Consider the following 27,764-nt stretch of genomic DNA (forward strand, 5'->3'; position numbering starts at 1 on the left):
GCCTCACTGCTGATGCTATGCTGAATAAGCCATCCAGGTCTCCCTGTGCTAATGTCAACAGGTGTTCAAGCAATTTGTCTCTACAGTAGGGCTTATTCTGAAGAAGTATATGCCAAAAAGAGCTCTATAGAAGATACCTCTTTGGATATGGAGAAGCATTTACGGTTTCTGCACTAAGGAGAAAGCCATTACTGGACTCAACATACTTGACTGCAGAGGTCTGACATTCAAGCCTCCTATGGAGAAAGTCAAGGCCGAGCCATGCACAAAATGTTTTTATGAGGCACAGAAACACATTACTGCCAATGACCCACAATGTGCAGAAACAACAGGGCATTTGCCCCTCGGCAGATTTTGCCATTTATATTCTGACATCATATAATGTTTATGATACGAGGTCAAAGCCATTTTAAAGGGAATATTTAGTGTGCCATAATTCATGAGTATCCTTTACTTGTTTGAGCTGAAGCAATTCAGCCAGCTCCTGCTATTGTGACAACATGACTGACTCAAAGTGATTCTTGCTCACTAACCCACTACAGTGTCACTGCGTATGAAGTCACACTCACAGCTATGGATGGCAGCATTAAATTACTATGGAAACTGCGGGATGCATTCACTACTCTCTCTAAGCAGAACACTCCACCATCAAAGATCCTGCTAATGGCCTACTTGTTCAGCTGTTTAGTTTTATAACCTACTGTTATAAAACCTGTTCATAACGTTACCTAAACAATCAACACGTGATTTTACATAGGCGATACATTATTTTCTTTTAATGAATATGGAATCAAATCAATGTGTACATTTAGTAGTCCTTTAATCGCATTACTGCACATTCTGGTTGTGTACTGTAGTGGAAAAGGTTCCCTTATGTATGAACCTCCTGATCTACTTCTACATGTCATGAAGAGGATCCAGACCCTGGAAATTTTGTATTTTGAGGAAAAACAAAAAGAAATCTGACCTCCATTTGGCTGTCACTGTCAATCGGGATCATGTCTGATATGGTTAATTAGTTCACACCATATGGAACGTGGAGATTTGCGTGATTTGAATGGCTGCCTATGAAGACTACACTTCACTAAGGGTGTGGGGGCCAGTGGTGTGGATGGGTGTGTAGCTAGTCCAACTTCTATGCAGAAGGCCAGAGTTAGTGTACCCTCAAGATTTATTTGACAATCATAAAACACATACTACTGCTTCACATACACTTACAAACTCTTGAGGATTAAATTACACAATAAAGCACACACTGCTTTATATTGTGATCATCTAAGGGGGATCCATCCATTTAATCACAAAAAAGAAGAAACATAAAAGAACTCTGAGGCTCTGAGATCCCTATTCTGAGATTTCCTAGCCATTTCTTCATAGCCTGCTTAAAGTTTTTCTCTGCTTCAATGAGATTCCGAGATACTGGAAGCTTATTCCATTCAATTGCAGCCATGTATAAAAAGGTATTTGTGCCCATTGTACTAGAAATTGTAAAGAATGAAATCTGTTGAGCTGCCTCTTGTTCCATAGTTTGATTGTCTCTAAAGAAATAAAAGTAGCTGGACAGATATTTGGGGACCCCATTGTTAACAGTTTTATAGGTAAGTCCCAACTTGATTTGCATGACTCTTTTTTTCTACTGGAAGCCAATTAAATTGTAGAAAACATGTTGAATAAGATGAGATCAACTCGTTTTGGGCAGTCTGAAGCTTAATTTGAGTACTATAAACCAGGAGGTTGCGGCCTAGTCAAATTGGCATTGAACCAATGATCTGGCTAACATCTTTAGTGTTGTTCAATGCCAACAATTTATGTGGCCCCACACTAGATAATTAATCTACTTGGGAGTCCAATTCGCCCTTCCCATCAACCTCTGGGGGCGTTCCTGAACCGAGGCTGTTCGGAAGTGATTATCGGACCAAATGATCCTGTAGTGTGAGGGGTTTACAGACATAATCTCTGGATCAGAGGCACACTGATCAGAACCCCGCGACAGCCAATGAAAGTGAGCTGACCGGGAAGGGTTGCCAACGTGTTGTGTATTTGCTGGCGCCATTAAATGTATAAACCACGCCGTTTCCCTGTTCTCAGCCATGAGGTCATCCATGTATGTGTATGTCTCTTCTACCTTTACCTTAATCTCTGGCGTCTTTCCTAGTTTAATTCTGGATCCAAAAAGGATGGACTATGTTATCAGACAGCCACATCACAAATTTTGAAGCTCCTCACTCAAAGACTTTTCCACAGCTGCTAAATCTTCATGAGACACGAGAATAGCAGACTCATCTACACATACAGAAAAATCAGATGAACAGGCATCCTTCAAGTCACTAATGTACAATAAAAAAGAGTGGACACTCCCTTCAGGAAACCCCACAATTTATCATGGGATTACAACAGTCAAAATACGTAACTTGTTAAACACAATGAACAAATGAGTGTAGAGTGATTTGTGTAAGACATATATCATCATTTGTACATCATTGTAGCATTTTTCAGTGGATGCTCATCCTCCTAAAATGAGATTTTGCTCATCCCATTATAATTTCTACAGTGTATTGATGGATAACTGTGTGAATGTCTTTTATTGGACATTAGAAGGATGGAAGAGTAAAGTGGTTAGTGATGTGTTGCTGCATTGCAGTATGTGTTTTTCTTTTTGAGGCTAGAGGACACACTGCAGTAATCACCTTGCCATCTTCTCTTCAAGCTCTCCTATCATTGATTGTCCACAGCTAACCACTAAATCTGAACCTGACATGGTCAAGCCTGAGAGAATCATACATTTTTCACAGTGTGATGTGTTCTTAACCCAGTGTCTCGGATCAGCGTAAGTCAAGCCTGGGCTGATAATCAAACATGTACTTCACTGACACTACACTGTAAGTCACTCTGCACTAAGCCTTAGTCAACAGTTTCCCTATTATGTCTCCTGTGTCCATTCAGTCTCGAAGCTGTTCCAACAGTTGCGTCCTCTTGGGACTGATTAGCAGCCTCAAGTGGACGGTACTTTTGCAGAGCCCTCTGCCTCTAGAGACCAGACTAGAGATCCCTGCTATAACTGTCAACGTTATAACTGTAAGCCAACTGCTGCTGATGATGCAACACCTGTTGATGCCAGACAACAACATTTAAAAATAATAGAAAAAGCACATTCATCATAATGTCAGAAATGTCATTTAATGTGGTTGCATTTTATAGAAAAATCACAACTAACTGGGAATGTAATGTTATTACATTAAGTCACAATGTTATCTGGCAGTTGTTACATCATTAGTAATCAGCTCAGAGTGCTTGAGTCAGTCTGAATGAATAATGTGAATGACTGATAAAGCCCCCATTCTGTCAAAGGAAAGGTCATTCTTCTTTTTCTGTATGCTGGACATGTCTGCTTTTCAGGATGTTTCAATCTGGACAGGGACAATGGCAGAAGCCTTAATGGTATACAGGACAGGATATTTTTAGCGCTAGAGCAGGGTTGCGTTAACCAAATACTCTCCGTCACGGACTGATTTTTTAATACTATGATGGAAAAACCTGAAGGCCGGCTGGCATTTTGACAGAATAAGACAAAGGGCTATCTACCTTAATGTTAAGTAATTCACATGCAACACTTTCTGTAATCATATATAGACCACCTGTAGTAGACCCCCTGTGCAGGTGGCGGCAAGTGTGCATATTAATAAGCTGTTGTCTTTGATCTCACATGCATGACTTGTTGCCTAGCTGGCTGTAGCCATTGCATTTGCACGGCTATATCGCAAAAAGTAGTGGCAGCAGAGTGTCCGAAGTTTCTTTAGAAAGCCCAGTAATTGTGATGTGGTTGTTGAATGAAGTGAAAAAGAGGGAGTGATTCGGTGGAGGGTCATGTCAAGCAAATAATACTGATCATGTGTATCAGCCAGTGGCCGCTAATGCAAGCAAGTGGCAGCAAGGTGGTCATCATTCATCTGCTTCGTGTGGTGACATGGAAAGTGGAGCATTTTTCTGTCCACGCTTTTATAAAGCATAATCTGTAATTTCTGAAAATGAAATGTTATTGTGATCTGAGTTTTGGAAAATTAAATTCTATTACATTACAGGTTATTTCAGCATTTTCCCAATGCACTGTCAACACTTCAGCATAAAACCGCAATTGCAGTAACAAATGACAGAAGTGCCACAATTGCTAGAAAACACCTGTAGGCTGAGCTGGAGGCAGGATGAAATAAAATACGGAAATGGAATAATTCTCTATGCAGGAAAAACCCTGTCGCATTATCATAAAAAAATTGAAATGACAGGTATTTAATAGATGATGACGGGATATTTACGACCCTGTCTGTCAAAATGACCAACAACCAACCTCTGGTATAGGGCTGCATACTGAGTGAGAAATGGACAGAGTTGGCACGTGGTTTCCATGGCTGTGCAGCTAATAAGATACAGGTTCTCAAGCCAACTCACCCTGATGCCGAGCTCCACATTTTCTCCACCGTAAATTTCCATGCCTTCATCTAACAGGCCAATCTCCTCAAAGTACTTCCTGTCGACCACAAAGCAGCCAATCAAAGCGGGGCTCCTAAAACAGAGGGTGAAGTGAGGGAAGAGAGGAGGTGAGAGAAAAGAAAGCTGTAAAACATGTTTAGCATTGAGAAAAATGCATCAGGTGGTTTAAATTTCCTTCACACGTCCTTCACCGAGGTGCCCGGTGTAGGTGAAGGTCCATTTTTTAAATATGTTGCAGATTTGATGCTCTAAACATAGGCCTTAGCCTTTCATGATAAACCTATGCTATCCATTATACTTACAAATGATTCAACTGTCAAAATGATGCCTTCGCCTACCACAACAAATTCAGGACATTTTGAGGAAATCGAGGGAAAAAAGCAAACAGATCTTTCATCAACATCAAACTGAATCAACAGGAGTGAAAAATAACTCCTATTAATATTCATGCTGTCAGTCCCACACATCTCCTCTTATCAATATGAAATACAGCACCGCTGCAAAACCAGCTTGTTTGGGTGAATTTCTCTTCCCTGTGGATACACAGATTGGCAAACAGACAGAAACTCTGAAACCCAAAATGCTAATAGAAACAAGGCCCTCCCCGTACCGGCTCTGAGCATACGCTTTTCTCTCCAGCCACCAGTCTGTGCTGTACGCACAATGACATCACAACAAATCGAATAGTTAAATATTATATCTCAACAATATAATTTTAATAATACATGAGATAAAAAGCTAAGCTAAGGTTTAGTAATGTTTTAAATAGTTTGCATCTAACTAGAAAATTAAACATTATTGTTATCCAGCAAGAAATTACATCTCTAAAGTTATTTTTGTGTCCGTGGAAATACACTGCTTAAAAAAATCTTTATGAACAAAATAGTTCGAAGTTTAAAAATCTTTACTGTCCATTGTATAATTCAATGATAACAAAATGACCTAACAACATAACAATGGATGCAGGTCTGGGGAACATGAGGGCAAGTCAGCAGCATCAATGTTCAATTCATCATCCAGGAGCTGCCTGCCACATGAGGCCAGTGGTACCCAACAGTCCAGGGATATATCTCCCCAGACCATCACTGACCCTTCACCAAACTGGTCATGCTAGATGATGTTGCAGGCAGCATAGCGTTCACCACGGCACTTCCAGACTCTTTCACGTCTGTCAAATGTGCTCAGTGTGAACCTGCTCTCATTTGGGAAGAGAACGGGGAGGCTAATGGTGGTTTTGCCAATTCTGGTGTCTTCTGGCGAATGCCAATCGAGCTGCATGGTGCTGGACTGTATGCACAGATCCCACTAGAGGACGTCGAGCCCTCACGCCACCCTCATGGAGTCTGTTGCTGACAGTTTGGTCACCAGTAGCCCGCAGTCAGTCAGGAATTATAGGAAGAGAGCTGTGGCTATCACCTGCAAAATCTTTTTTGTCTTGCTGTTGCCTCTCACCTGTTGTCACTTTCATTTGCACCAAAACAGTAAAACAGTACATGTGCCATATAAATATGATAATATAACACCCTTTACGTCTCTTCCTCTACGCCTCCTGTTTTTGGCTTTCTTTTTTTGGCTTTGTCCTGTGAAATGTCCATGTCTATTACAGACCACGTCCTGTACTTTCGATATGGTTAAAATACCGTCTGAAAGGATTAGTTAAATTAGCTAGGTGCATAGTAAAGTTATATTCTGGCAAAACAGGGCTTTAGACTGTAAAATATAAAATTGTCTTCTCACTTTCATTTACAAATGATCATGTTGTCTTACAAGTTTTTTATGCTCTCAGTGCACACATCCGACTACACATGGCAGAATAAGTATTTGCCTATGGACCAGAGTACTCCTATGTTCAAAATATTACTACCAGGGCATCTGTTCACATTTTTTCTTTTAATATGAGAACAAATTATATTATTAAAACTAGATTTTGACACATGGGCCCTCTAAAAGACAGGGCCAGATAAATAGCTAATAATGCCGGGCTCATCTCAATTGATATTATACTTTAGTGGTTGTTTTCTCAATTAACCAGAAAAAGTCAAATGAAATAAAATACATATCTACTTTAATAATTTCTTTGTAAAAACTGCCTTGAAAGTGATACATTTTTTTTTTTACAGTACTCTATAACGGGCCTTGTGAGCAAAGCCAGTGACAACCTGAACTAGAGAAAAACTACTTAAGAAGATAGAGAAATAAATAATTGTGGGAATTCATCTTCCTCCATTACAATATTGAGCAGGATACACCAACTTGTCTTTGTCCAAATCTATAAACACTGCATCATTGATTTGCTTGCTATGAACCTTAACAACAGATGTATTATCCTCCTGCAGATATTGGTGAGGAGACAATTTTGCTCTTGTTGCAAGGCTGTTTTTCTTTCGTAGCCTCTGCAGTGTGTCTAAGCAGTCTCTGCTGTAATAGTGGGGACAAAAATGACCTGCTTTGCTTTTTAAATCTGTGTAACTGTTCACTGCTTCTGATGAGACTCCAGTTTTTTTTACGTGTTACACTTAATGTGCTTAATATTAATGTGTGGGTTTTATATGGGTTAGAATAGTGACACTGCACTTACAGAATTTACATACATAATTATTCATGGGGATTAGTGTTTTTAGTGAAATTATTAGTTTAGTATGTGATCTTATCAAACCTACTTCAATATGCTTCAAGTCAAATATTTAATAATTAATACTGCACTGGTAGATTGTTTTTCTGGTGTCTCACTTATTCATGATAACAAAACTGTCCAGAAGGTTCATTTTGAATTCCTCTTGTCTGTCAGATCTTCCTGTATTTACCTGATAGGGGCCGTGTGGTTACGTTGTGTCCACCAGGACTTTGGTGGGTTGAGGTATCGGCACCACAGCTCCCAGTCGAAGCCCTGAGCAGAAAGAGGGTACTCCTCGATCTCAAAGGTGTCGTACTTGATGTTGTCAAAAGAGGGTGAAACCACCCGGGTCCGGTCCTCTTTTATTCGCTGCAGAATAGGTTCTGCCCTGTGGGATGACAGAACACAGGCAGAATGTGTTTAAGACATGACAATGAATGAATCCTTGAGTCAGTGGTACATTGTTGTCTTCAGAGCTCCAAGCCAACGATCTAGAATACACTATGATGAGTGATCATTAGAATGTTTGAAAAAAAATGTGACAATGAGCACAAATCAGTAAAAACTGGCACAAATGATAGTCAAATAAGTTTCAAAAACTTACACAAAATATGATACAAAATAATATACAATTTGTACTATCAGGACATATTTCCAAAATAAGCCTGACTACATTGACTTAAAAAATATTAAATCTCACACTTCCTATTAAAGCCTCTGAAAATGTGGTTTCAAATAAGTAATGCTCTATAACAGTGGTCCGCAATAGGCGGCCTGAACATTTCCCCCGATGCCAGACTTATTTGCAGAACCCTGCTCTATAACCTTAAAATTTATGACTATATAAGCAAAATGAGCTAAACATTTTTTTATAAGCATCGCTTATTTAGATTTTGAAGTCAGATTCTGCTTCATCAGGGCTGTGAGGGTGCGGTTTGATCAGATTGGGTGACCAAACAACCCACTAACCGTCATCAGATTCAAATGTTAAGCACTGCCCATTTCAAACAAAAGGACAAAAGGAAACCGAAATCTCTCAAGTCAAAACTGTTCTAACTTTGGCAGAAAATATTGTGTTGATGAAGGACCTCTTTATTCAGAGTACTGAGGCTGATTGAGAAACCGCGTTTCCAGGGCCTTTCACACTGGACATACAGTATATATATATATATATATATATATATATATAAATAAAATATATTATATTTTATTATAAAACTTTCAAAAACAAACCAATACTTTTATGTTAACCCTTAGTCCAACGAGTATGAGTAATGTAAAAGTGATTTCTTATAGTCCCAAAGTAGCAAACTGTGCAGCTTTTTAGCCTCTTTCAGCTGCTTGTTTTGTTTGACAACACATTGACTCTATGTTGCAATCCCACTAGCCATGTTTCCATCTAATTGTCAAGCGAATTCTAAGCAGATTTTGCCAGGTCTCATGGTTCATTTACACATCCAGATTTGACAGGCTGTCTCTTGTCCATCACAAACCTGAGGTTTGTGAGTGTATTTGCGTTACACACTTAATTTACATACTCAACTCTGATTGAGGATTTATTTTCTTAAATTGCCACTATACCAGTAAACAATGAAGTGATTCTTTTTTTGTTTCATCAAATATTTTTTTAACATACAAATGCTCATTAAAGCTTTTGACAGCAACAAGTTTGTTTAACATACTTTCATGTAGCATCTTCAGTGTTTGAATGTTTGAATGGGACATTGACTCGGTTTCAAGCAGCAGCAGCAGCAGCAGGCAGTGGGATTCAGTAAAAGAAAGCTCTGCTATACCCACTGTACACTTCCAGTCAGTCGGACAAAGGTAACTGTTGAAGAAAGTTGAAAAGACCCAGGTACCCAGGGAGTTTTGTTATCATGAATAAATTCTCCTTTTATCGTGTGCATTTGTGATGAATATTACTGTTGCTCTAGGTACGCTGGATGTGTAAGTTGGCAAGCGTTGGCCATAGCAACTTCACAGGAGATATGGCAGTGCCTGTCTTTTTATTTTTGATGGTCTTAGATTTCAAGAAACTGAGAGAAAACAATTAAATTTTTACAGCCCTTTTTTATTAAGGCTTAAGGTGAGTATAACAGTTGAGTGAGAGTAAATTCCTTCATCAAAATTACAAGCATGAAGAGCGAAGCAAACTAATTTTGCTACGGTAAACACAACAAGAGCAAAATCACCTGAAAAAAAGAAGGAAGAAAAAGGAGGAAATCAAAGTGCGAGGGGTTGTCAGTCTATATCGGAAGATAGGGAGTGAGTTTGCACTCCTGACTGGATTAGGAAGGTCAATCCACCAGCGAGTCAGGATGGAGCTGAATAAAGGACTGAAGGAGTGCTGGCCAGGGCTCCTTAGGGAAGGCAGAGCAGAATTAGTGAGCAAAGTGAGGCACCAGCTGCCATGGAAAGTCCTGGAGAGATCAAGCGCACCCTACTTAGCCTATTAAGCCATTCCCAGGGTTTAGTTCGAGAGGAAGTACAGGAATTGGCGTTAGAATTCACTGCTCACGATGTTGGCTACAGCTCGAGGAGTTGAGAGCCCCTCTAGAACCACAGAGTCCAAATATGAGACGACTAGAGCCCGGACTACAAACTAAGCACAGTCCTTGATCAGGTAATACTGGATTCAGTGGATGTTGAAGGCAAAGCTGCAGGGCTGTAGCTGTGATCATGGCCTCGCACGCTGGACGGCTCTTAAGATTCAGAGGCTTGCTGGCAGCCTGGGCAGCAATCACAGTGGTGCTGTCGATACAGAGGTACTGTTGAAGGCGGGGTGCCAGTGAAGAGAAGCGCTTCATGTAGTTTGACGTTCCACTATACAAAACAGCAATACGCATAGCTGTTTGTTTGAACTTTAGTTCTAGGTGTTGGGTGTCCACAACATGTGCTTCAGAGTAACTTTACACCACCTAAACAGCATTGATCCATCCACTGATTTTCAGCACACCTGAAATACTTCAGAGAATGTTTATATAAACAATGTATCTTTCTGAAATAGGTTCTTTTTTCAAGCCTTCTTAAAACATTTTTAAAGTATTTCCTCTAATAGTTCAAGCATTAAAGCATTAGATTAGTCAGCTAATCTGCTGTGTAGATTTGGTGCCTTGAGGACGGGGTGCAGCATGATTTGTCATGTCGCTGTTCAGTTATTGCATATTTTATAAGCTTTACCGCATTAAAAACATTTCCATTAACTATGTTTTATATTATGCTTTCAAACATGTCAAAATAGAAGAAAAAGTGAATAAATATCAAAATGACCGTATTAATATACAGTTATGATGCAATGTGCTTTCTGGCACAGGAGTTTGCAGGGCTCAGCAGTCAGAAAAATCAGCAATGGAAAGATTTGACACAGTAAACAGAGCTCAACATTACCCAGCAAACAGCTTAAGGGACAGGTTTTGGCTACTTGTGGAACACAGATATCTTTTATTGTCCGATAGCACAATCTCTGTATTGCGCGTTCCCTACATCATGCATGAGCCGGCTCTCTCATTCCTGGTACAGCGCCTGTCAGAGAAGTCAGACCTGCGGGTTGAGCTCTTTCTCCACACATCAACACCCGGCTCACATTTCCCCTTAAAATGCCTGTTAGCCTGTTTTTGTTTTATTTTGTTTATCCTTGTACACCTTTAATATAAGCTGATTAATTTAGCAACTAGGAAGAAAAGAAAAGAAAAGCATAAATAACATGTTAGTATTTAATCATATTCATTGTTTAATTTAAGTCAAATATTTATCTGTAAATCAGCAGAGCACCTGTTGGCTTTTAGTGATTTAGAATAGTTCTATATTATATACCATTATATTGATGCAACATAATATATTATAATATAATATTAAAGTTTATAAAGAAAACTGATATCTATTCAGTACATCTCACAAATTCTAAAAACATGACGGTACTCGTTTTTCTAGGTACCGTAGGTACCAGGAATCCAAAACACAGAAGATGGGGACAAGTGCAGCTGCAGCGACAGCAGCTCTGCCTCGACTTTTTGAAAAGAAAAACAGTAAGAGTCGTGTATAAGTACTTTATGTTATCATTATTATTGTTTGAGACAGCTGGCATTGTTGCGTTGCCTGGCCAACTATGTAAAATAAAATGATTGCAGTGGCTAAAAGCTAAAGGCTATCCCATTTAGGTTAACGTAATGTAAACATAGTTTGTAGTAGTAGGCAGCTGTCCTTATCGCTTACCAGTCTGTGTCATCCGTCGTAATGCCATTACATCGGAAATGGCCGTGTTAGTAAATTGAAACTACTGTTTGCACTCTGAGTAGAGGTGTGAGTGTGTGTGTGTAGCCTCCACTGTTTTTTTGTTTTTTTTACAGTTATTGACTAAAAAAAGATGATGGAAAAAGATAATTGAAAGAATACAGTTTTGGGGCCTTCAAGGTAAGACAAAGGTTCAAAGCTCTGTGACAGAAATGTGCACACCAATCAAAATAGTAATCAAAAAGTTAATTCTCAGAGTCGTCTTTTATATTTCGTGACAGATTTAAAAAAGAAATCTCAAGGGCAGCTATGAAAATCCCTCACATGACCAGCAAAGTGAAATCTTGTTTGCTGTCTAATGGGAAAAAACATCCAACATCATTAATGGAAAAGAAGAAAACAACTATTCATTTAGTTCAAAATGATACTATTGATCTGGAGGAGACGTTAAGGCTGAGTGGAGAGAGAGAAAAATTGTGTCTTTACATTCTAACTCTCGTGGGACAAACTGCCAAAGGCGGTCGTTCAAATGCAAACTCTGTCCCACAGTAGAGAAAACGCAAACGAGGTACCTCACAATCATTCATGTTGCAGTTCAGCCCCACAGAGGTATATGATAATACAACAAAGTCCCAACATCAGAGAGGACGGGCGGACTCTTTCATGCTGCACACTGATTCTGTTCATTAAGAGGTGAACCTCGCCTCTGGCTTACTATTCGCAGTTGTATGACCACACATTGAAACACTGATACAAATAAATATATACAGTGAGCCCAACCATAAAGCCCTGGAATCTAGTTATTGGAGGAAAAATGTGTTTGTCCAATTAGTGTGACCTCAACATCAAAGGGACCTCTAGTAGTCAAGGTAAAGGTTACAGTGCTCACATAGTGAGACTTCATACCAACCTAGAATTACTTTCCTCACAGCCAAATACGAAAATATGTTGGGAGATCTCACTTTAGAGGAAGTGTAGTCTCAGTGAACGTCAGAGCACTGGTTCACTAATTTGAAACTATAACTTTAAGAACAGTGGACAATCTGTAAAGTCATTCTTATTTGGGGTGGCCTGGTGGCTTAGTGGTTAAGACGCGTACCATATAGCCACAGCATCCCTGGTTTGATTCCAGCAGGGGATCCTTGTTGTTACCCCTCTTTCTACCATCACATCAAATAAAGGCCACACACCAGAGACCTGCACGGGACTCTTTTCTTGATCCCGCTCCCGCAACATGTGTGTTCCTCTACCGCCCATTCCCGCAAACATTGTGACATGCAGAGTAAAAAAAGGGCACAAATGTTTGGGCTATGCTCAACGTTCAGAATAACAGACATAAATCATTGCATTTATTTTTTTCAGTAACAACTGAGAAGTTTTCCAAATTTCAGACTTGACTTTCTTTGGTCTTGTATTGTATAAACCCGTGTGATGGAAGCCAGCGAGACTGTGCAGTGAGTAAACTTCACTCCCTGGCACGTTAAGAGACGCACGGGCGACTGACGCCAGCGCCCATGGGTTTTAGCCTCCTCGTCAGCGTGCTCACTTTTATCTTCTTTTCAACTTTGTTTTTTGACTCCATCTTATCAGCGCCACTGTGGGACCCGCGGCATATTGTATTAGCATGGGATCCCAATCCCAATGCAGCTCTCTACCACACACCACAAAAACACCTAAACTTTAAATTTTACTTATATGTAAAAACACATTTTAGAGAGTGAGTAGGTATTTGAAACTATCAATCATCTGACCTACCTACTGGCTTGGAGTTAAACAGCAAAAAGCTGCTGAATGGTCACCAGCTAGTTCCAAACTAGCTCGATGCTAGGCAGGTATCGTACAGTGGGTTTATCTGAGGGTTTTTTCCCGCTAAAAACAATGTTGATAAGAGCTGTGAGAAGAAAGGTGCTAAAAAGCTCTGTGGAGCTGAGGGGAACTGCAGAGTTGGGTGATAATTCTCTGTGAGTTTATCACGAAGAACAATGCCTTTAGCATTACACATAGTCATGTAATTTATTTCAGAATATTCATTAGTGCAGCTTCATTCATTCTGCGACCACTCAGTTTTACCTCGTCTTACAGGGTGGTATTGGCTGATTCTAATAACCCCAATCATGTCAGATTTATTTTCAAAAGACAGCGATTATGTTACCACAGTGTATAGTATTGTTTGTCTCTGTGCTTGTTTACACTGCGGTTGCTATGTTTGCTCAGTGGACCATTTTCATGAGAGATGAGGCTAAAATTGTTTTCCTAGGCAACTATTCGAGAGTAGTCTGCAAATCTGGCTCCTATTTCTGCAGATCCTACACACTGACATGTATATTTCATCACATGATTATCTTAGGCACGTGGAGATGACACATACACAGTAGGCGGAGATGATTATTGAAGATTATTGTGATCACAGTCAGACAATCTCTGTAACATAAAACACCCTGCAATTACTTGTGTTTGACTCAAAATAGCAGATAATTGCAATGTATGGAAGAGACAATTATGTAGATCGAGCAGTCAGCGCTTTGTTGGTAATTATACAGTCATTTCTCAATTTCTATGAAAAAATATAAAATGTGTGAGAGGGTGGGAGCGTTTGAGAGCACAGGAAGGCGCTCAGAGGAAGGAGGATTAAGAGGAAGGTGTAAGTAGAGGAAGACAAAGGAAAGGGAGCCGGAAAGCGCGAGAAGAAAGTAAAGAGAAGAAGAAAGAAACAACAGAGGGGACAGAGAGGGGTGTACACAATTTGTTGATTACTATGTTTAATATCAGATGTGTTACATAGAGTGCTAACACTAGCACAAACACAACCTCGACTTATCAAGACCGACGAAGACCAAGAAACATTTAAACATTTAAACACCAATAAAAATGTTGAAAATGTGTGTTTGTGTTTAAAGAGAGAAGACAAAAAGTGTTAATCTCCAGCTGAGCTATTTTGTATCTCTGCCAAGAATGATTTCATTAGTCATAGACCAGTACCCCCTCTGTGGTGATATGTGGGAAGTTTGTGTGGGTTCTGTGTGTGTGTGTGTGTGTGTGTTTGTGTGTATGAAGAGCGAGAGAGAGAGAGAGAGGGTTGTAGTGGGTGGGTGAGGGTGAAGAACCTTGTAAGCACCTCTTGTCCAATCTGGAACACAGCAGCAACAAATGTTGTTTTGGATCCCAGCCAGATATTATAAGGAAGTGTGCGTGAGTGTGTGTTTGTGTAGAAGAAAGACAGCACACACAAATGTATTACCTGCATGTGAATTGGTATTGTACTTGAGTGTGTGTGTGTGTGTGTGCTCTCATTCACAGGTGTGAGTGTGTGATATTTTTCAGGCTGTCAAAGTGATTAACAGATACACAGCAGTGCTGTTGTACAGGAGTGTTTTAAAGAGGGGACCCTGAGGTGAGGAAGTGTCCGCGGCTCAAAGAGATTGACGGTGAATTTGTGTTTAAACGAAAACAGCACTTGCTTTCTGTCAGAAAGGTTTAAGTGGGGCGAGGGATAACGTGTTATGAACCTCCTCACTTTGATAGATTAAACATAACCAGCTATGCTAATGAGTTCAGTAATTAACTACTGCTCCTATTACTTACAGGGCTTAATCGAATCATTAGGAAACATTTCATTTTCTTCTGGGTGTCAACACACTTGTCTTGACATAACACGGTTGGTATTAATAGAAACACAGAGAAATAGGAGTGCAAGCTATAAAATAAATAGAACCTGATTAAAATGCAACCCGAAACTCAAAACTCTAATCAAAATCATGTGCTGTAAAGATGAAACATAATATATTCCATCATCAAACATAGACAGGACAACACGTGCAGACTCTTAATTTATGCTGTAAGCTACGATGTAGCTGATGCTCAAAAATGGACATGACTGTGTGTGGACTGCAAGAGCTGTGATTGGCTACTTGTGTTTTCCCCTACATGTTTCTGATGCTGGTAGAGATTGTTGAGAGTGAAGATAACATTAGGGAAGTTACCAAAACTCTTACATCTGTGTCAGGCATTGCAGTAGGGATGCGTTATCCCCACTGCAACATCCCCGTGTTTTATGTTTTTATCAAGATAATGTAGTTACCATTTACATGTGAATGTCAAATCTATCTCATGTGAGGAGGGAAAAAAATCTGTTGCAGTGTCAAAAAAGCCCCTGCAACTCTACAGTGTGACTTGAATAGATTTAGTCTATCCAGTTTCTTACACTGAGTGCAGGATTGATTAAACTACGAGCCACAGTATGCTGTCCCTGTTGCAGCACTGTACTCTACAGTAGATTGGACTGTCCACTGTAATTCTCAACAGTAATTACTCTTCAGAGCACAGTGGAACAGTAAATTCATCAAAAATGAGAACAGCCCATCCCATCGCTGCTCAACACAATGTCAACTTTGATGAAAGAAGCAGTTCTTTACGTTATTAATGTTGCTGTGCAGCGTGATTAAAAAAGACACAACACACTGCGAGTTATTGACGTTCCATTATTTCCACTGATGATGATGGTGTCACAATGTAAAAACCCTTTAGAAAACATGTGACGCCTATGCCAGTATGAATGACTCATTCTAATGAGGTTCAGATGATATTTTCTTCATTTTCTGAATGCTTGAATAAAAAGCCATATCACACACCTGAGCCCACTCCAAGCCAAAGTAGCCGAAAACCCATGGAACAGAATAACAGCAGATGAGACCTGGACTTATTGAACAAAGCTGCTTAATGGACCGTTAAAGCACTCTGTTCTTATTTGTAATTCTTTAACCTCTTCGAAACAGACACTTATTTCCAGGAAAAATGCCTAAAATAACATACCCAAAATGAATCAGTAATAACTCCTCAACCTTTAGGCCTAGATGCATACTTCTGGTCTCCTTTGATAGGTCAGAAGCTAAGGAATATGAATCAACAACTGTAAATGAACCCATTTATTTTGCTATTAAAGAGTAAATCGAGATGCAATGAAGGAAAATATATTTTTATCCTCGCTGGGTATAAAATCTATATTTTAATACCAATATCACCATCAAAACCATCATCCTGTAGCTTATAATGCTAATGAATATCTTCTAATACACCAGGCATACAACTGTAAATTTGACGAAAAGAAACTTTTCACCAAATTTTTGATACTCAAAAGATAGAGTATTCTTCTAACGTTAAAACTGTCTGGAGGGGGGCTTTAATATGTGTGTGGATTTGTGTGCCTGATCACAGGTGTTGTTGGTTAGTTTTGGTAGTTTTTGGTGAAAAGGTGCCACAATCACATCTGAAGAGTTTACCTCCCCAAACATAAGACACAAACGAGGAGGGAAGACTAAATCACGTGTGTTGACTCAGCAGGGATGATATTAAATAAGTTGATCTACAGGTGAGACATATTTAAAAGCAATAAAGAATGCCTGAGAGCCTCACTGCATTATATTATATTATATTCATATATTTTGAATTGGTACCTGCCACCTAAATTTCGTGTTTCCCTTTATAGAAATAATTTGTTATTTATTCATAAATTGGTGCAGAAATTATAGCAAACATTTCCACCAGAATGCAGGAAATGAAGTCTTTAATGTTGAAAATCTTCTGGGGATGGCCCACCCCTCATTTAGATGCTTGGTGTTTGAGTGTGTTTGGTGTGGATAAAAATGGTTGATTTTACGTTCTAGCTGAGCCTCCTAGCTTCACAGAGGTGTGTGGCATGCATAGGGTGTCAAAATAGAAGGATTTCTCTTTTGCAATTAGCGCAAACATCAATCGTCCTGTCCGATATCGGGCAGGTCCGTGCTTAACAGCATCATGCAAAAACTGTTGCTTTTCCTCTTCGATATAAATTACAGGAACTAATTTCTGTGTAAGATGAATATCTGTAATAAGATGAGATTAAAAATATATTTGGGTTCTAGTAAGCCATGAAAGATAACAGATCACACATCATGAATTCTCATTTTAGTGTTTTGGTGTAGGCTGCTGCATTAATATTCAATGTAAAAAGCTAAAAATCGAGATCTACTTTAAATGTTCACAAAGTGGCTAAATTTGTCTTTTACCACGTCCAGATCTCAGTTTTAATGAGCATCGATTCACACCTTGATTAGGAGTGTTTCTGTGATGCAGACATTGAGGATGCAGGTTGCTGCCCCAAGGAAAGACAGTTAAAGAGACTAACAACAGGAGTGCAGGTTTAATTAGGCCTTACTGGACCACAACAAACTCAACTACTTAACAAAATGCAAAACCATCTCTACTTCTCTCTTATACACCAGGGAGTCTGGAATTAAATCACTTCATTGCCAACCTCCAACACAGTCAACTTACTCTGTGACCCAAAATACTATTAAATATGTCACAGCTACCTCTGTGGCTCTCTGGAGCTGAAGGTTTACACAAGTTTGAATGATGAATTCACAAGAAAATGGGTTACAGCTACATCAGTTCTTAATAGTACTCTAAAAGCTGAAGACAATGGAACGATCCCTTCATGCAGCAACTTATAAATAGATTGTTTTGTGCCATTCAGTATTACAATTGTTGACTGCTGCTCTGCCTGATAAACTGATGTGTCCTGAGGATAACAAATACCCACATAGAGAAATTATGCCTCTTTTCTGATTTAATCAGCAACCTTTCAAACAATGTGGCTGCTGAATAAATGCTTCACATTGTTTTCTCAATTTTCTTCCCATTTTCTTTATCCCAGTGTTTACAGCAGGCAGACAAGGATACAAGGAGGAATAATAAAATACACTTGTGGCAGTGCGCAGCATTCATCGCCCTCCTAATTGAGGTGTCATAGAATCCTGTTTGCACAAATTACATTTTGGTATCTGGTTTAATCACATATGGGCTGATTGGGGATAAATTGAAACTTGAAAGAGAAAACCCAAACTGTAGAGACACATGTAAGAAACATGTTTAAACATAACAAAATGTCCATTAGAATAGCAATAAAGCTACACAGAAATGGTGTCTTTAGGTATGCTGTGGAGAAACTACGAACACACAGATCAATGGTGGACAAGTGGATTATGTTAAAGAATTATTAGAGTTTTTGTTGGATTGGAATTCATTGTAACATTTGTAAATCCAAGCTGTCTGCAGATGCTGTTCACTGCGAAGGACGCAGAGCCACTTTCACTTCTAGGGGTATTTTTGATACTCAAAAGATGGATTATTCTCCTAAAGGACAGGTGTTTTTTTGTTGCTTGTGCTGTGTTATTGTGTTATGTTTGTGTTATTGTGTGACTTTGGTGTTTTAAAGCTTTAAAAACACTAAGGTTTCACAATAACACAAGCAAACTAACCAACCAAGGCAGTGGTAAACCAGAGAGGTACAATTACTGTTTTTGTCAAGGGAGTCCGGTGGCTTCGACGAGAGAGAGGAAGCGACTGTTTCTGGTTAAACTAAAAGGTCTTTCTCTGTAGGGATCCTTTATAATAACAATCAGAGCCTGTCAATGGCAGAAACAAGCACTTCAGTTGACATACTTTGACAGGGCGCAATTGCCTGCAAGGATAATGTTGCAACCTATTTTTGCTGCCAATTGCAGCGTTCACTCAATACTGGACCAATTGTTAAAAAATGTTTTAGTCACATAGACACAAAAACATTTGGTTGAAAAATACTGTAGGTACCCTTTAACCAACTGCTGCCAGAACCCAAACATAACTATAAAAAAGTTTAATAATGCTATATTCACTACAAGTGGATACTGTATTGCACAACCAACATGAGTGTCTTAGTATGGAGTCAGGCCACCACGAGCCTCCAGAACAGCTTCAATACTATTTGCCTACTTGACACATTCAGTATCAATATTTTTGAGACATGCCACATACGTTCATTAACGACATTCCTTATTATGTTGATAAAAAGTAAATAAAATGCAATCTGGGTTGCCATATCAGTGATTTTGGCCTGGTAGCGTCAAATTGGAACCACATGTCATGGCATCACCCACCCCTACTACCCAGTCATTTAAATCTTTGAAAAGAGGTCATAAATATTTCTTTCATTTCCAAAAAAAGGAGGAGAAACAAAAGTAAATAGTGAACTGGGGACTATTTTCAGATTAATCCACATTTGGTACTCTAGTGAGTATTTATACTGTAACTGCAGGATGGTGTTTGTGTGATTGAGTCAAAATAAACTGCAGTGTGCGTTATAGTAATGGAGGAACATGTCATCATCAACAGGGCGAGTCACTGATGTGTTTTTTATAGTTTTTGGACAACAGTGGAGCTCTATGGCACAGAGGAAGATTATATATCAGGCTTTATACACACACACACACACACACACACACACACACAATACTTGTTAGTACGATACATTCATTGTTACTTTAGTTTTAAATTTTGTTTGCAGACATTAGTGTAGTTAACAGTATACAGTATGAACCGAAGCCAGCTGCTCACCATCCCGTGTTGAACTCCACATGGGCGTCAAACAGAGCGACGACGGGAGCAGAGGCGGCCCTCCACCCGCTGACTCTGGACCTGATTAGTCCTTCCTGCTTGTCGTGGTGGACCACCTTGATGAACCCCGGGCTGTGCTGAGCGTTGGTCTCTTCCACAAAGCTCTGCAGGTGCTCTTTCAGCTCAGCTGGAGAAAGGGCGACACACAAACACACTTTAGACATTAAAGCACACTCACTGAAGCCTGTTGCAGCATTGAAATTAATAACAAAGCTCTACAGAAACTCCCTCGGCTCCACTGGTTAGAGAAAAAGCCCTCTGTGTGTGTCTGTGTGCCACCAATGCTTATATGTGGTGTGTATTTACACTTTTAGCCCTATTTCAATTTCTGTTCAGTTCAATTCCTCGCCCTGACGTACGGTCAAGGTTTCTGATTTTGAAGTAGAATTCCCTGCTTTCATAACACAAGCTTTGATTACTCTTCATACTGGCTGTTAACATTTCATTTAGTTAGGGTATTATCCATTTGTTGCGACAATAATACACATTCACATATCATGATGCAGAGCTTTGGATACACAGCAATTACATTATCCATATTCAACGGACAAACATGGTGAATGTACATAAATCCAAATGCTAGTGCAGTGGGAGGCTGAGCAGCAGGGAGTGGTGTAACAGCAAGTGCTGACCAGAGCATGCAGGAATAGGTTGAACAAGGAAGTGTAGCACTGTAAGATTTAGCAAATGTTTAAAATGAATAGTCTGGGTGACACTAAAAGTTTTACATCCAAATTAGTAGTTGTGTAACACTGTATCGCCAAACGTATGTGGACAACCCTGCTACATGTTTTTGTCTCGCTCTGGGGCTGCTTTGTCATGGTTTGGGCTTGGTCCTTATGTCTAATTTCAAGAAATCTTGAATAGAGGCTCCACTGATTTTACACATTAGGTGTAGTTTTGTCATGGGGAGTACTACTCAGCCTGTAAAAACAGCTTTTTCATTTGCTATGTAGTTCTGGAAGGAGCCTTCTGAAGTCTGAAAAATAACCCTGATGTCATTATCGGAGTTATCACGGCTTGACCCTGAATGCTGCAAATTTTACACACACAAAGCTTGGGTTACAAATTGTGGTGTGGCGTTTGAAAGACGTGGGAATTTACCAGGCATGGGAAGCCCAACAAAAATGCTCTTGTGTTGGATTATAGGAATGTAGGGACAAGCGTTTTTGCAGCTTGACCCATACTTAAGTCTAAACATTAGGATATGGCAGCCTCTGTTGTATCGATATTTTGTGCTTCCAACTTTGTAGTAACAGCTTGGGGGGGGAGTCTCTTTCCTGTTTTAAATTGACAGTGCCCCATGACCCATCTAAAACCTTTGGGATGAATATGAACGCAGACCGTATCACCCAACATCAGTGTTTGACCTCAATAATGCCCTTGTATCTAAACAGGAGCAAATCCTTGCAGCCAGGTTTCAAAATCTGCTGGAAAAGCTGAAACCAGAAAAGCTTTTGCTTTTAGCAGCAGATTAATACCCATGGTTTTGGAATGAGTTGTTCAACAATCATGTCATATGAGTGTAATGCTTGGGTGTTCACATAGTTTTGGCCATATAGTGTAATTAGGTTCAAGTGTGGCCTGGTTTAAATCCTGTCTGATCTGTCCTGTGGTTTCTCCCTTTGCACTTCTTTGTAAAACTGTGTCATCTGCACATCTTACATACATTATTTAAAAACTAAATGTTAATGTCAGCATGCTACAACACTTAAATTGCTAACATACTAATATTTTGCAGGAATAATATTTACCGTGATCATCTTCCAAGTTTAGTAGCATACTACCATTTGCTAATTAGAAGTGGAGACAACATTCAGCTGATGTCACATGGTACAGCAATGCCAAGAGTTTTGTAGATATTTGATTAGAAACCAAAGTATTTTTCCAAATTGTGCCCTGATGATGAAGCTAGAGGAAACCACCAAGGTCATCAATCCATCCAAGAGATTTCTAAGTCTGGAGCAATCAACTTAATGAAAACCAACTCAACTTACTGACCGGCCACTATTGCCATCCCTAGAGCTCTAACAAAAAAAAAGCAAAAAAGTACTTTTGTATGATGAAAGCATTTTCAGCTCTAGACTTTGTGGCATTTGCATCTAAATACTTGTAGCAAAACAATTAAACACTGTTTTTTTTTGCCATGGAAACAGCATCAGCAGATGCTTCCACATGATGTAAGAGCCCTAAAGGGTTCATATTGAAAAATAAAACTGATATGCTGTCACATAAATAACCACAGATACGGTAACCACACACACATTCTTTGAATATGTTAAGATTATGGCATTGTTTTTTCCTTGTGTTGCTGTCTTTCTTCATGAGTAATTTTATATATGCCTTGCACACATTCAGGGAGACAGACAGACACACGCACACACTCACTCAGACTGCCCACTGTGAACAGCGAACATCTTCATTTCCTCATTGTGATTTCTCTGTGTTGTAAAGCTGCCTGCAGGCTATGGCTGTTGCCTTCCCTCTCTATTCATTATTACCATCAGCCTGGATTCCTTCTCTCTGTTTCCCTTTAATGAGCCACAGGTTGTTGCTGACCTGGAAGAAAGATGGGCTCATTTAAAACTGGAGTTGGGAGTATTTGAAGAGCACTTTAATTTGTTACACGTCCGTGTGAGATTACTCCCGAACATAAAAAATCAAGTCATTAAATCAAACGCACCTGCAGTTACCCTATTCATTTTCAGACGTCTGCTCCCTGCTGTGAAATATGTTTTTTGCTTGAATGTAGCTGACAGGCTGAACAACAGGAGCCCTGTTTGCCTTCTGTCCATCAAAAAACGTCTAATGAGAGCTGCTGGGCTCATTCTGATGGTCAAGATTTTCAGTAAAAATAGAGTGATGTGTTCTTACTACCTGAAGAAATATGGCATTTGAATACCTGTGTACAACCTCATGTTGACAACTCATCAGATTAGTTAGATTAGTGTTCTGTGCATCATTTTGAACTACTATGGTGTTAATAAAAAAGGAAACTGAATTATTGAACATTATGAAGTTCTATGGGCATGTTGGCTTGTTTACTAGCCCAAAATTAAGTAGAGCTGCATATAATTCTTTTCAAACAATTGAATAATATTTTTTTTTATATAGTGTTTAATCTATACAATCTCAGAAAAAGTGAAAAATTTCCCAAGAACCCAAGGTAACATTTGTTTTTCTTTTTTTCAGTCCAAATCCCAAAGGTATTCAATTTATAATGGCATAAAACAAAAAGTATGCAGCTTTGACAAGCTGGACACAGCTAACTGCTTGCTATGTTTGCTTGATAATGGACTGTCAGAATTATTGTGGACTAATTAATCTGTCCATGGATTTATCAATCCATCAACTAACTGTTTCAGCACTAGGAAAAAGTAACACTAAGCTGTGAGGCTTTAATGCTCATTACAAAGAAAACTACATTGCTGCATGAATGAAAAATCAAGAGACAACAATCTTTATCACAGAGGGGGAAAATAATGGCCTGAGGGCAGTGCCAAAGGAAAAACCATGTTAGGGGTTTATCTGTAGGCTACGATGGTTATTTTAGAACATCTCAGACTTAACTTGTCAGTCTCAGCTCCACATTGTCAGTCTTAGCGCAGCTTTCATCTACACTGTACTATTTTCATGGTGTATTCAAGCAGAAAGCCTTGCGACAATTGTACAAGCAAATGTACTGACTGAACGGTAGCTGTAAGCTAGCTAAAAACAGACACACCAACTGTGTGTGGGAGTGTGCATTTGTATGTTTGTGTTCAGCTCAGACTGACTGAACTCAGCACTCACCAGAAACTCTGGTTACATTTTTTTCTTCTTTTATGAAGCAGAGATAAAGCAACATGGTTACAATTTCAGTGCTAACATGCTAATGTTTAGCAGACATAATGCTAACCATTTCATTATCTTAGTTTAGCATATTAGGATTTGTGCATGCATTTGGTCATAGTCCAAAATATTGGACAAATAAAACACTGACCTGATGGCACCAGTTGAAAAGTGAGGGAGTCATTAAGTTTTTACAGATCATATTGTACATGAATATCAGCACCAAACAGTGAGGCACTCATCAGCACTTTGATGCTTTATGAAGACAACCCCTGATTTCTCTGCTAATTTTCTATTCAGGTGGCAACGCATAATGAGTGTTTCCACTTTTGCCTTCTAGCCTCCGCTAACCCTCATTTGTCATAATAACACCACGTAAAAACCAATAAGTAATGATTATCTTCCGTCAATTACCTTCATTATGAATTATCACCAAAGCAAAAGCATTCAATCATATTTCCCAGAGAACTGTTGACGTGAACAGAAGAAATGCATTAGGAGAGAATAATTTGAAGTAAACGTTGAACGTATTTATCCCCCTGGTTGCTCCACTAATCAACATTCATCCCTGTGCAGCTACCATAACTAAGCTCTGATATACTGTATTATTGAAGAACAGAGGAGTGAGAGACCCATAAAATCTGCAGGCGACAGTAGCAGACCAGATTCCTCATAATGGTAATTAGATTGGGCAGCAGTGAAATATGTTCCACAGTACGTGATGCAATTATTAACATCGGCCCTCTAACAGACAGGTTGCACCTGGGTCTCGCCAGTGACTGCAGTAATAAGTTTTAATCTGTTTTCATACACCACTGACGCAGCTAATGCCTCCACATGTCCTGATCTTTGTGCACCATCCAACGCAGAACATAAAATAAGTGGGACATAAATATAGACAGTCCAGGCTGTAGCTCACCTACAGGAATCAGTACTTACTGTAATTATTCAACTCTAGATCTTTGCCCTATAATATAGGAAAAACTAAAATTGAATTAACTATTTATTTGGCTATTATTTGACTGCAGTGTATTTATAGCAGTAAGCAGCACTTAGTCCTTCAAATTTAAATTCAATGAGATTTTTTCTACCATTTGGTGCAAGAGTTCAACAATCATTTATGGACATGGCAAAGAGATACCTTAAAGTGAGATGTTACACTTTCTGCATTCAGAACAAAGCGAAGTGAGGGTTGGGGGCAGCGTGATTACATACAAAGTCAATGCAAAGATGTGGTGAGACGCGTCAGGCGCATGACACTGTGTCGTGATAGCCAATCAGCGTTGAGACTGTCTGGATGTCACCTCTTTTTGCTTTTATGAAATTAACTGAGAAGCACTTGCGCTTCTCAGCAGCAGGCCACCATGTTTCCAGCTTCCACTGTTGTTATTAGCGTCAGTGGGCAGCCAGCTCTGTGATCTATTAATTCATATTGATATAAAAACAGACAAAACTGGACATTGCTTGGAGGAAAGTAAGGCAGGAAGTTGAACTACCTTATAAGTTCAGTCAATTACTTGGCTCCAGCTGCCGTTGTACTTTACTTTGAACAAATTAGCAATTTAGGCCTGATCGATCTGAACTCCATTCAGAAAACAAACATTTTAAAAGCTGCTGTTCTGACAAAGCATGAATTCATATGTTTAACAAACAAGCAATCATGTTGTAGTCATTTTGCCATCATTAATGCAGATTAAAGCAAAATGACCTTCGTTTTGCTTTGCTGTTTTGGTAATTGGTACACTTTTAAATTGATTTTTAAAACAAAGTGATTTTCAAAAATGCTTAATTCAAAATGAACTTATTGGCAGTTTGATATCATTGATTTGGTTAAAAAAGTTTTAGAATGGACATCAGGTAGATCTGTGTCCCGTTTTGAATTAGCCCAGCAGATTATTTTCAGATAGCACGTTCCTGTGTGCTCCTCTGTGCGCAAATCTTGTCCCGTGTTCGTCGAATTGTCATTGGCAAGTTTGCCGGTATGAAACAGGAGGATGGGAATCTAAAACTGAACATTAACTTGCTAATAAATTGCCTCATATATGTTGTAAAACCTCATGATGTTATAAATAATATTATACTGTACATACATTAATACATTCAAATGATAGACTGTGTTAGGAGTCTTTTTAATGATTCAAGGGGCATGATACTGGTAATGTCTACCCTGTTGTTATGAACAATATTACTGATTATATTATTCCGTGACTGTTTCATCTGTTTTCATCTGTTTTTAAGTCTAAACACAGGAGAGAAAACTATTTAGATCTGACTAAACAAAATGAGCACTACAATGTTTATGTCTCTGACTTTTGCCTATCAGGGTTTCCGCAGCATGGCCTGCTAGTGTGAAGTACAACATACACACATTCTATTAAACAGGGCTGAACACACTTCACACAGCATTATCTTACCCCTGTGAAATTAAGGGTATAGATTCATAATAACAATAATAATATTATAATAATGCTCACAACATCTTCTATGAACCACTATGAAAATCCATCAATGGGTAAATATAGATTGTTAATACTATAAAATCTCCCCAGAAAACCTACGGCCAAGAGGTGATTGCTTTCATGAAAAAATTTACTGCCAAGAGAGATGGGATTCACCTTTTAATCCGACACAAATTGATTGCTCTCTGTGGATGGATGGAGGTATAAATTAGTGTAACAGGCTAAGCTTTAAATTTAGGAAAAGTGGGCATGCTGTCCTGAAACGGGATGCGTCAAAAAAATCACAAGGACGTTTTGTGAGTCTTACGGCTGTTGCTGTGGTCATCACCAGTATGATCTCTTTGAGCAGGTGTGATGGAGTCCTCTGGATGGCTGTGTGGACGGAGCGCAGTAACCGACAAGGCCTCGTTGACGAGATGAAGATACGCTGAGCTGAGGAAGATCTGATGAATATGACATGTTTCTGCACCTGAGGGTGTGTGTGGCGGGGGGGGGGGAGAGAAACAGACAGAATTTCTTTGGTGTTTCTTAAGAGAAAGATTCTCCAAATTCTACTGTAACCCTAACACCTTTAAGACTTAAAACGACTCCTATCATTAAAGGTGGCAAATACCTCATACATCTTCAACAATGAGTCACTTAACATAAATAACACATCGAACACTGACCCGTCCGGTCGTAAATCTGGGATCGGTCGGGTGAGAGAAATGCGGTCGCTAAGGTAGCTGTTGTAGCCATAGTAACGGAATTTCCTGAAGGCCACCCTTCGACTCTCGGGCCCAGGTCGTGACCCCAGTGGTCGAACAGCGAGGAGGCGGAGGCTATGTCTGAGAGGATGCAGCGTCTTCTCCGTCCTTCTGAGGGGTATCTGTAGGAAGGGAGAAGAGAGGTTGGACAAACAGCTTTTTAATGGAAAATATTTCCGTATTTAAAATTTTTCTGTTATCTCCTTGGCCCATCACTAACCATTGTGCTGCCAGACGCTCTGACAGCTACCTGATGTTACACTATAGAGAAATTTAATGACAAATGAACTTCCTTCAGCTCTATTCACAGAGCTTTGCAGGAAAAATGACTGTGACCCACGCTAAGTATGCTGTGGTTATCAAACAAAACCTGTTTGCTGTGGGCTGAAAGAATCATTTCAGCTGTACAGCGGGGGAAAAGGATGGAACACAAATGGGATGCGCAATAACAGGGATTTTCATTGTCATTACAAATAACTCATTCAGGCAGCCGCGCCGATCTGTTTTCTTGCAGAGGTGGACACAAATCCGTTAACATGGCCATGGTAACATTTTTTATTAGCACTGTAGCTCACTGTTCTGCGCTACGTGTGCAACACTGAGCCGCTTCCCATGCATGGTGGAAAACAATGAGTGTACAAATCATGCTTGAGGCCTGTTAGGGGCGGGGGGGGAAACATTTGCAAGCAACAGAAAGCTTAGTTGGTGGGATTTTTTAAAATTATAGTACAAACAGTATGCACTTATTCTTGTTAGTCCCTGATTGGAAACACGGACACAGAGTGATGTTTTGCAGCTTCCCTGTCACCTGTGTGACAGATTCGGGGCAAACTAGCAGTAGAATGTGTTTGTCCAATTCACTGTAAGCTGGAGATCAACTGTGAGAATGAAAAATTCTTGAGATATGAGATATGAGGCATCCTAAAATTC

The 27,764-nt window shown here is 39.4% G+C and overlaps 1 pseudogene; it reads right to left on the reverse strand.

Annotated features, from left to right (window-relative positions):
- Positions 1–4,423: 4,423 nt before the first annotated feature.
- On the reverse strand, positions 4,424–26,956 carry LOC119896323 (annotated as a pseudogene).
- Positions 26,957–27,764: the final 808 nt, after the last annotated feature.

This window comes from Micropterus salmoides, unplaced genomic scaffold (genome assembly GCF_014851395.1).
Source record: "Micropterus salmoides isolate LMB-PRFRI ecotype aquatic unplaced genomic scaffold, ASM1485139v1 Ms_hic_scaffold_925, whole genome shotgun sequence".
In the NCBI taxonomy this organism is placed as follows: Eukaryota; Metazoa; Chordata; class Actinopteri; order Centrarchiformes; family Centrarchidae; genus Micropterus; species Micropterus salmoides.